Raw genomic sequence first — 10103 nt, 5'->3', positions numbered from 1 at the left:
CGCCTCGGCCACCACACACCTCCCCTGCCCCGGGCTCTGCCTCTGCCCGGGCCCACCCACCCTGGCCGAAACCTACGATGTGGCACAAAGTCCCACGGGTCGGCGCCGGGTGCAGGTCCCTTTCCTCGCTGCCTTCTGGTTTCCCCCTCACGAAGCGCAGCTCTCCTCGTGTTTTGCTTCGGCGCCCTTCTCCTCTCGACCACCCGTGGACACCATGAGCGGCTCATGTCCAGGCTGACCCCTGAGCAGGGCGGGGGGCACGGACTTGGTCTTTGTTTGGGAGGCAGTTAATAACTTAATTCATTATATGTTCTACCTGTGCCCCAGGCTTGGCTTCCCTTCTTAGTTCTTGGCCTGTGGCCAGGGACTGATTTGTCACCTGGTAGAGTTGAGAATTAACCAAGCTTTCCTTTCAGCTTTCCTCATCCCTTTCTTAAAAAAGAATATCAATCAGAAATAAAGTACCACAGCAACCAGAAATATTAATACAATTAACAACAAAACCAGGCATCTCGGAGACATAGGTTACGGTGGGCATGGGCTAAGACAGGCAACGTCAATAGTCAAGAGATACTGTAGGCCTATTCTTTTTCTTACGTGCTGTCTATCAGTTTCTCTCCTTCTGTCTCAGTTTTCATTCCCACAGCAGATGATGCTGCCTGTCCTGCTGATACCCAGGGCCTGCTGCTGCTCCTAGTGCTACCGACCGCAGGGGTTGCGTGACTTCGATCTGAAAGAGTCTGGGAACAACCAAGGAGAAACAGCCAACAGGCGCTGTGCTGTTTTGGTGCCTGCCATTCCTTTTGCAGGGCTTCCCCGTGGCAGAGAACATAAGCACATTCTTGTTGTGGACGATGTTTTTGATAGTGCCAAGCGCTTTGCTTACGCTAAGGTGTGCTTTCCCACTTGGAACAAATGCAGCTCTATTTAATGTTCTTGGTTTTCTTTTGCTCCAAGCTCTAAATGTATGCATGTATATGTATTTACCGTCTGCAGTCTTTGGCTGATTTCCCCAGGAAATGGTTAGATGGAAAGAGCCAGCTTTCTCAGGTACCTCCCCTAATCTATGAAGCCAAGTAAGCCGGGAGCTAAGGCCAACCACGAAGCCACTTTTTTCTCTTTGCTTCTTCTTACCTGGAGGGGTTGAAGAAAAGAGAAAAATGAGGACAGAGCTGGTATTTCAACTATTAATTACTAATTATTAATAGAAATTGATGGAGTTGTAGATTGAGAAGACAGAAAAGGTAATGGTACAAATAAAACATTTCTTTGAAAGTGACCGTGGATAAGAGTGATTAAAAAGCCTCAAAATCCAGTATAGACCCTCAGGTTTCAGGGATGGCTATGGATAGAGATTTCCATCAACAGTAAATAACAGGGAGGAAGACTTTAATTCCCCCAGCAGTTTGGAAAAGAAATACCACATGCAGCATGTATTTTTGGGTGTGATGGGCAGTAAACTTTTTCTACCAGCAGCCAGCAAACAGACACAACAGCCCAATGGGGAGCTGCTTTAGACTTCTTTTCAGTAAACAAAAAGAATATTATAAATCCTTTTTAAAATAATTTGCTTACAGAAAATAACCTTTGATGAATGACTCGTGTTTCGCTGCCAATTTCAGGAGAGTCAAAAATAGATCTGGTCCTACAGTCCTGGCGATCAGAAGGCAAACATTAAGAAACTGTGGAAAAAATGATTGGTGAGGCTGCCTGGACCTAAAAACTCAAGCATTTGAATGTGGAAGAATCATGGTCTTACTTTAAATGCAAAATGAAACATCCCGTATAGCACTTCCATCTCCTGGAAGAGGTTAGAACGGGACAAGAACAACTGTAGACCTCGCAGGTAAGTAGCTACCTGAAAGAGGATATTAAAGTCGTGACTGAACCTATGGGAAAGCAAACAGGAGAGCTGCAGTTTGCAGGGTTAGAAACTGCAGAACCAGAGAGAAAGCATGGATAAAAATCTAGCTGAGCCAGATGTTGCAAAGAAAATTATAGCAGATAACAAAGGATTCTTCAACTGTATGAATAAAAGCGATTCAAAGAAGGAAGACGTCTGGTCACCAAATGCCAGGAACGGGATGAAGGTTGAGGCTGCTCCAAATCTTGAATGAATACATCGCATCGGTTTTCAATCAATAAATCATTTATACGAGGGTATTGGCAGAGAAGCTGAAGCAAGCGAGGATAACGTAAATGGCGACATTAGCAGATGTGAAGTGGGAACGTAACTCTGGCTGTTTCTGGTGACAGGCCCAGGAAAACTGCACCCCAAATGGTGAGAGAATTGGTAGCTGTCTTTTCAAGTCCTGAGCAACGTTTTCAATGAATCAGCCAAGTTGGAGGTGAAGGACTATTACTGGAGAATAGGAGACCTCTCTTATAAAAACGCAGAGGGAGTGAGGGGAACCGCTACTCCATGCCCCATTAATTTGGCTGGGGAAAGTCTTAGAGGTAAGTGAAAAATGTGTTCAACTACAGTATGGTTCATCAAAGCTAGATCGTGTCAGACTAACAAGATCTTTGGTAAGGTAAGTGAGTCCTGAGGCGAAAGCGATGCAGTGAAGCAAATCTGTCTGGATTATGCTACACATTTAATAGAGTCCTTCGGAGAAAATGACTCAGTGTGGAGCAGGCAGCTACAAGTACGGGTCACCATCTCACCATGGAGATTGCTGAAGGGAAGCCAGGCTACTGAAAGAGGCAGGCTCTCTGAGGTGCACCACACCAGTGATGTTGGGTTTAAGGAGTGTATGTGTGGTTATGAAGTGTGTGACCATCACAAAGCTGGTAGACGTTGTTATTACTGAGGGCTACGGGAGCAGGAGCATGCTAGCATATTAGAAATGGAGTGAGGTGCTGCTTATACACTTAAAAACTAACAATGAGAACTTTTATTGTAACTTTGGAGTCCCCCCCCATTCAGTGAACTTGCGGAGGGATCTCAGTATCACTGACAGCACTTGCATGTTGCCAATGCAAAGACTGCTAAACAGATGTATTCTAGGATGCATTATTTAATACTTGTTAATTAGTTCAATGCTTTTTAAGTGTGACAAAACTTCATTTTATATTTATGTTGCTGGTTGTCTCTAAAGCCAAAAGGATTTTTTTTTTCACCATTTTGATGTGTAACTTGGACCTGAATTTTCTTAATTAATATTTTTAAGGTCTTTGTTTCTCAGATGCCTGGCTCATGTATGTTGCTCATATGTCCAGATGAAATCATTTGCTAGACTGGTGCCCAGAAGGAGTCCCCACGCTCCAAGGTTAGGCTGATGGGGCTGTTAAGTGTTCTCTAATGCGTGTGATGCATGCAACGTGGCCTATTCGTCAGGGTAATCTTTGCATTCTCACCTAAAAAATATCCTGTCAGCACTGGGCCTGAAGGCCTCCGTGATGCCCTTGATCTCTCCTGCTCCTTTCCTGTGGCATGCTGCAGCTTTAAGGGTTTTTGTCTTTTGTCCTACATTATGCTGGTCATCATTTTGTCATCATTATGCTGGTGAATGCTTTGGAGCTGGGGTTGGTCATATGTGAAATGTGTATCTGAAGTCTTTTCTTCTTTATTTGAAACAAGACTGGTCTGTTTGGTCTTTCTTCACAGGTCATGTTTTCTAGGCTAGTGGACATTCCCATTGCTTCCCTCTAGTCTCTGTGTCATCACAGTCTGTGTGGGCCACATCTTTCCTAAAGGGTGATGCCCACCATCTGGGCAATATTCAAAATAATTTTGAATCCTGTCAATCACCATAATTCCTCCAAGATATTCAGTAGTTTCTCCCAAATTTATATCCTCTGCGAATTTATACCTTATATCCCAAGGCCACCAGTGACAATACTGAATAGTACCAGTCAATGTTAAGCACCTCAGCACTTTCCGTCTTCCAGGACCTCTGGTAGGCATGACTCTCCAGCTACTTTTTTCATCCCTTTTGTAGCATCGTTATTTGCAGTGTTTCTCTGTAGGAGGGTCTGGTCTGGTACTAAGTCCTGCTATATTGGTTTCATTCTCTTGCAAGAGTGATTTTCTCAGTAACCCCTTTTGAAATCCATTGTGTGCTTTTGGTGGTGGTAGTGGTGGTGTTTTTGAGGGAAGGTTGCAAAAACCCATTCAGAGCAAAAATCCGTTCCTTCCATCCCTCCTCTATGACTTCTGCAGTCAGCAGGAGGTTGTTTCCCAGGCCCAGGCTCAGAGATCCAGCTTAAATGACCCCAGTGCTCTTAAGTTGTCACCATAGAACTCGGACTGCTTTTGTAGTCCTTAAAAAGTTTGGGGCTTGTCTCCTCCTCCCATTATTTGAACCCCCAACAGAGGGGTAAGCCCATCAGCGCTGAGGCTAAACTTGGGACTCTCAATAAGCCAGCTTGCTTGACACGGGGTCATGACAATGAGGTAGGTAAATTTCCTTTGTTCATAATTTATAAATAGTATTTATTGGTATGGTTACTGATACAATCCCTCTAGGAATACGTTGCCTTAGTTCAGCCAGGCAGTATAAGGAAATCACGCAGGAAGTGAAAGGAACAGGAGAAGTAGCCGTGATGTTGAGGTTAATGGCCACTGACTATTTGACTAAGCTAGTTGATGGCTATTAGAAGACAACTGCTGGACAATTCACTTCAAAAATTCTGCTTCCTGGCGCCAGCCAGTTTTCAAGATGTGGTGTGGTTTTATTAACAGAAGACTTAAAAGACTCTGTCTGCCAGCTTAAAAAAGGGACTTGAGAAGGTATAGCTATTCATAGCAATGTCCAGAGGCATCTGAGGTGAACGAATGACACGCAGGTACATGTTTGTCAAAAGGAGGTTTAAAGCCTGTAATTGCCTTCAGTAGACTTTTCACCCATTGATTTGTGCAGTCAGTTTTTGAACTCTATAAACTTTTAGCATTCACAACATGTTGTGTCAAGGAGCTCTGCGGGTATCTGTGTTCTGTGTGAAGAAGTGGGATTTCCCAGTAGGAGCAAGAAGCAAACCGAAAAGAGCAAGATAAAAGTCAAGTTAAATGTCAGGTATATTTAGAGTCATAGGAGAATGTACCTGAGGAAAGGTACATTACCCTTACAAAAAACCCCAATTGCTACATGGTACCAAGAGTCATTATGTTCCTTATCTCTTAATAAAGCTAGATAATGAGAAGTCATATGGATGACGCACTGGAGACCATTCTTGTGGTGTAGCTTATAACCATATTGAGGCAACAGTATTGTGAAAAATTGACTTGACTTGGCTGAAGGCTGACAACTGTGTTTAAGCTGGGCTGACGACAACGCTGCTTCCTTCAGGAAAATCTAATCGCTCGGTGAAAGAAGGGAATCCAGCTCATTCAAAGGATTTAAGAAAGACAGACAAAACAAAATGCAAGGGGTAACCAAAAGGCAGAGACAAAGGTCTTTTGCGGTAGTTTGGAGACAGGCATAACAAAATGCGAAGATGTTAAATATAATGTGTTCAGAATCCTAATAATTATTTTTCCCCATTAACACGGACTATGAAGACATGAAATATCAGAAGACATACAACCCGTGCTGCTGCAAAAATGAAACATGCTAAGGATTTGCGTAAATCTGTAACAGCTAAATGAAGTCAATGTACCCTAATCTTACTTCATGGAACAGTCAACATGGTTTTAGTAAAACATGAGGATATCTTCTCTTTCAGATGCCTTCTGAAGGATTGACTCAATACAGAAATAAAATCTCTGAAAATTGAATTCTTCCTTTGATAGATTAAAGTGACTTACTTTGGGTAATTGTAGGTCAACGACTGAGAGGTACAGAAATAACATACCAGACCTTTGTCAGGAAATTCCTATTGGTAGGAATAATCCAGTGTTACAGTGGACTACAGAAGACTGCCTAACAGAAAGCCTTTTTACTGGAAAAAAATCTCTGAAAACTAAAGTAAAAAAAGGTTTTCAGAGAAGTTCCTGGTTTTGAAATGTTCTTATATTGCTAGAGCCCAAGTTTATATAAGCTGAATGTGTACCTCTGCAAGATGATTAATAAAGGTACGTTTGAAATGCAGCAACAAGAGCACATCAGAAGTGTGACTGAACAAAAAAATCCCTTCGTTTGTGTTATGAACTGTTACGTTAATTTGTACATAGGTAAAAATGTGTATACAGGGGTATTTATACCAGTCCAAACAGGAACAGATCATCAGGTCTTTGAATGCATGAGGAAACTCCTCTGGAAAATGCAGCTTAAATTTCAAAAACAGGCCATTACCAAAAGAATAACTCAATTTGAAATACAGATGTGGTAATGATATTTTTATAACAGGCATCATTTCGATTACACTTCTAAGTAGTAAACATAAAGTTTGATTAATTATTTTGCCCATCTCAAGGCATCTTTGAAAATTCCTTTAATAGCACAGTGACTTATACTATCCATTCAAATTATAAATTTTTTTAAAGCCCAGAAGTAAGTGAGGCGTCCTGTACTTTTCCTCGTATCATCTGGTGCCTGATTTAGCCAGGCGCCCTTCATGTCTGCTGTAAGCAGATGCTGTTAAAGTCAAGGGCAGTGATTAGCACAGGCTCAGTGAGGGAAAAGAGCTTGCCCCTCTCTCTTCCCATGCAAGGTTGTTTCCTCAGTATATTCTGAACAGCTTTGCTCAGTTTTAAAGTCTCAGTTAGGAGGTTCTCCTCCTTTCCCTCGACAGGCTCTTTTACAGTTTAGTGGAAACTGAGGAGGGTCGAGAGCCAAGTTCCACACTGAGAACCCCCTCGAGGGTTGTAATTACTGCAACATTTGTCAAACTGATCTCCTAATTGTTTTACTGATGTATTGCTTAAAGAACTCACAGTGCTCTTCAGAAACTCTGGATGATGAAATAGGAAATTAGAGTAATATTCTGGCGTGCACTGCGGTTCCCACTGTATCAAAAATGTCTTGATAGAGGAGAACAGTGAAGTTTGGAGAACGTGGCAGTGTGGCTCAACTTGGGAAGCAGAGAGCAGAGGCAGAGGGTGAGCAGAGATGCGTAGCTCAGCCTTTGCAGCTCACTCTGGAAGGAAACGCACCAGCCGTGGAGAGGTAGCCCAGTGATGCAGAGAGGGTCTCGTTCTCCCTCCCAAAGCATCCTTAGGAACCACCTGGGTACGTAGAGGAGGATAAGACGGTGGGCTCTTACTGTAGTCCAGTGCCTCAGCATTTTTACAGTGCTCACATCCATTGAAAAGATCACAAATGCAGCATTTGTTTCGCACAGGGGAGAAGCAGCTTGCCAGTTCTTAAAAGCTTGCGTTTAGGATTTAATGAAGATATGAAGGTGTAACAGAGAGAAGGCCATAAAACCTGACTTAGAGGCTGGGTCCTCCTGCAGGATGTTGTGTGACGTTGGAGAGATGAGGAGAGATGAGGCTACTTGGCAGAGTAAGGCAGCAAACGGGGCGAATTGCATTTAGCTGGAGGCAGCACGGGATACACAAACAGCAGGTGAGTTCTGAATGCTGGAGCCGAGGTGGCTCTCCAGCTGTTTCACTGGCTAGCACAGTGACTTACAGCGGCCACTGATTCAGCTCAGCTGCGCCTTGCAGCCCTGGGAGAGGTCCCCTCTACACCACCCCACTTGTGGCTGTACCCACGCTGGCTCAAAACCAGCTGAGCAACTCAGCCTTTAATTTTAAAAGGGAGGATGATGCTCCATTCCCTGTTGATACCTCCCTGGGGAAGAAATTCTTCGATTAGAAGTTAAAATGTCAGCACTTTATCTTCCAAATTCCGAGCTTGGTTCATTATGGCATCACAAAGGAAGGGCTACAGCCGGGTTTATTTCTTCTGCCTGATTTGAAAGTACCAGAATTAATGGTGCATGTGGTGACATGAGCTGCTTGTGGAGATAAAGAGGAGATGTAGGGTTGAAATAAAAAAAGGTGACAGGTTTTAAAATGCATTCTCTATCCTCAGGGCCAAGACACTTTAAGCAGCAGTTTAGAGTCTTCCAGGCACTTTGTTTTGTAAAATACTAAATTGTCAATAAGGGGAAAAGAGTTAAAAGTAGCTGCTGGACCATGGCTTGCTGCCACGGAGGTCTTAGACATCCAAGTAGAGGACAAAAGACGCAGAGCCACTGCAGCACAAAGCATTTCACAAAGGAAAAATGCATAGAAGAAAACTACTTCTGGAGATTTTTTAAAAGTCTTTTCCTTTCCCCCCCTCGCCCCCTCCTTCTTTCAGCTTTGCAGCCCTCATATTGTTGGTGGTTGAGGGGAACACACTCCATGTCTTCATCTTTTCCCTCTGACCTCATTGTTCCAACAAAGCGTTCTATGAAGTCATCACATTCTGATGCTAATGATAGCGATAAACTTATCTAGGAAGCACACATCACTTCTAGGTTTCTTCTGTCCCTAATTTTTGTTTCCTTCAGTTGTCAGTCATAGACATTTTTCCTGACCTTGAAGCTGTCACTTAAGCAGGAGTGTCCCCTGTGCCTTATGTGATTAGACAACAAGAACAGTATTTTCCACAGTGCAGGACAACACCCATAAGAACCCAAGAGAAACCTCTCTAGGCTGACAAGATTTAAGCGAGGAATAAATGTTGAGACTGGATTAGAATGTCCATGAGTCAGACCGGTATAGATCATCTGGTATAGATCATCCCTGGTGATAGATCTCCTTCTTCCCTGCCTGTGGACCCCCACAGACCAAGCCCTTGAGTCGCAGGACGCAAGGGGTTGTGCAGAGGTGAGGAGGATGCTTCTGAAAGAGTAGGACAAAATCAAAGTCCTTCTGTCTTGCTTGCTCTCCTTCACGCAGAACTGCCTGCTACCCTGGAAGAAAGCCCTGCCGGTGTTGGCAGCGGTACAGGGGAGTTGGAGGGTGACAGCCCAGGGAGGCAGTGCAAAAGGTGACAAAATGCAGTTGCTCAGGAGTTGTTTCGAACTCTCTGTGTGCAGCCACTGAAGACAGCCAGCTTTTAATTAGCAGCTCCATTCCTCCTCAGCAAACAAGCTGCAGCACTGGACAGCAAAACAAGAGACATATTGTTTGCCCATGCACAGATGAAAGCAGATAGATAAAGGAACTCAAATGAGAGCAGGAAACCAGTCTCCCTGTCATGCACTTTTTCAGTGCCATTAATAAAATGGTCACTGAACTATGGGTGGGGAAAAAAATAGAGTGAGAGTAAAAATCAATCAGCTTCTGTGGGCTGGATGCGCTGAAACACCCACGGAGGTAAATGTGCAAATGGTGCCCGGCTTCATTCTTGATTTCATAGACTTTTAAAGGAAAAAATAGGTTATATTTGGAGATGAGCTGACTGTTCATATTAAACAGATACCTTGATAATTGAGGCTGTCTTTTTGCCTCACAGACTATGAATGATAGTCTACAACTGATATTACATTAACTTTCTCTACTGACATGACTGTGCATTTGGACAAGTGTAAACTTAAGGTGGTAAGTAGCCGTTACAGGTTTGCCTCCAAAGTTCCTTACAGTTCCTTCCCAGATTTTGATCAAGACATCATTTTTCAGGTTGCTCCCCTTAGCCACAGCGTCTGTTTGGTTCCAGCATAAATGCAACAGCAACAGATGATTCATGGATTTCTGGCCCTTTTTCCTGAGGATCTACAAGAGTGTGTTCTGTTACCTGCAAGTTGAGGGGTTTTTTTTATGTTGGTAAGGTAAATGAAGCTGTAATAAACCTGTTTTTTTCATAAAACATCTATGGGGTTTTTTTCAGTCGTGCAAATAGTGCAAGGAACTTTTATGAAAAGATGCTGTCCACTTCCAACAAGAATACAATATTGAATATTTATTTATGCTAGTATTCACATCTCTTTCTAAGAACAACCTTGATATTATCCAGGAACAACCTTGATGTTATCCAGTTATTAAGTAAGTTCTTAAGTAAGTCACAAATGCCACTAAAGAGCATGTCACAGCATGTCTTCATTATTATATTTTGCTGTATCTTCCCATCTTCTGTGGAACTTTGAGTTGATAAAACAGATAATATCACTTAGCACAGTTCTGTAACGTCTTGATTTCCTATGTACTTTTTCAGGTCACATCTGAAAGTGTTATTTTTTAAATGTTTGTTGTTACCTACGAAGCCATCAAAATAGATACTGAAAAC

This window comes from Egretta garzetta, unplaced genomic scaffold (genome assembly GCF_000687185.1).
Source record: "Egretta garzetta isolate BGI_Z169 unplaced genomic scaffold, ASM68718v1 scaffold5, whole genome shotgun sequence".
NCBI lineage: Eukaryota > Metazoa > Chordata > Aves > Pelecaniformes > Ardeidae > Egretta > Egretta garzetta.
This window is presented reverse-complemented; position numbering follows the sequence as displayed.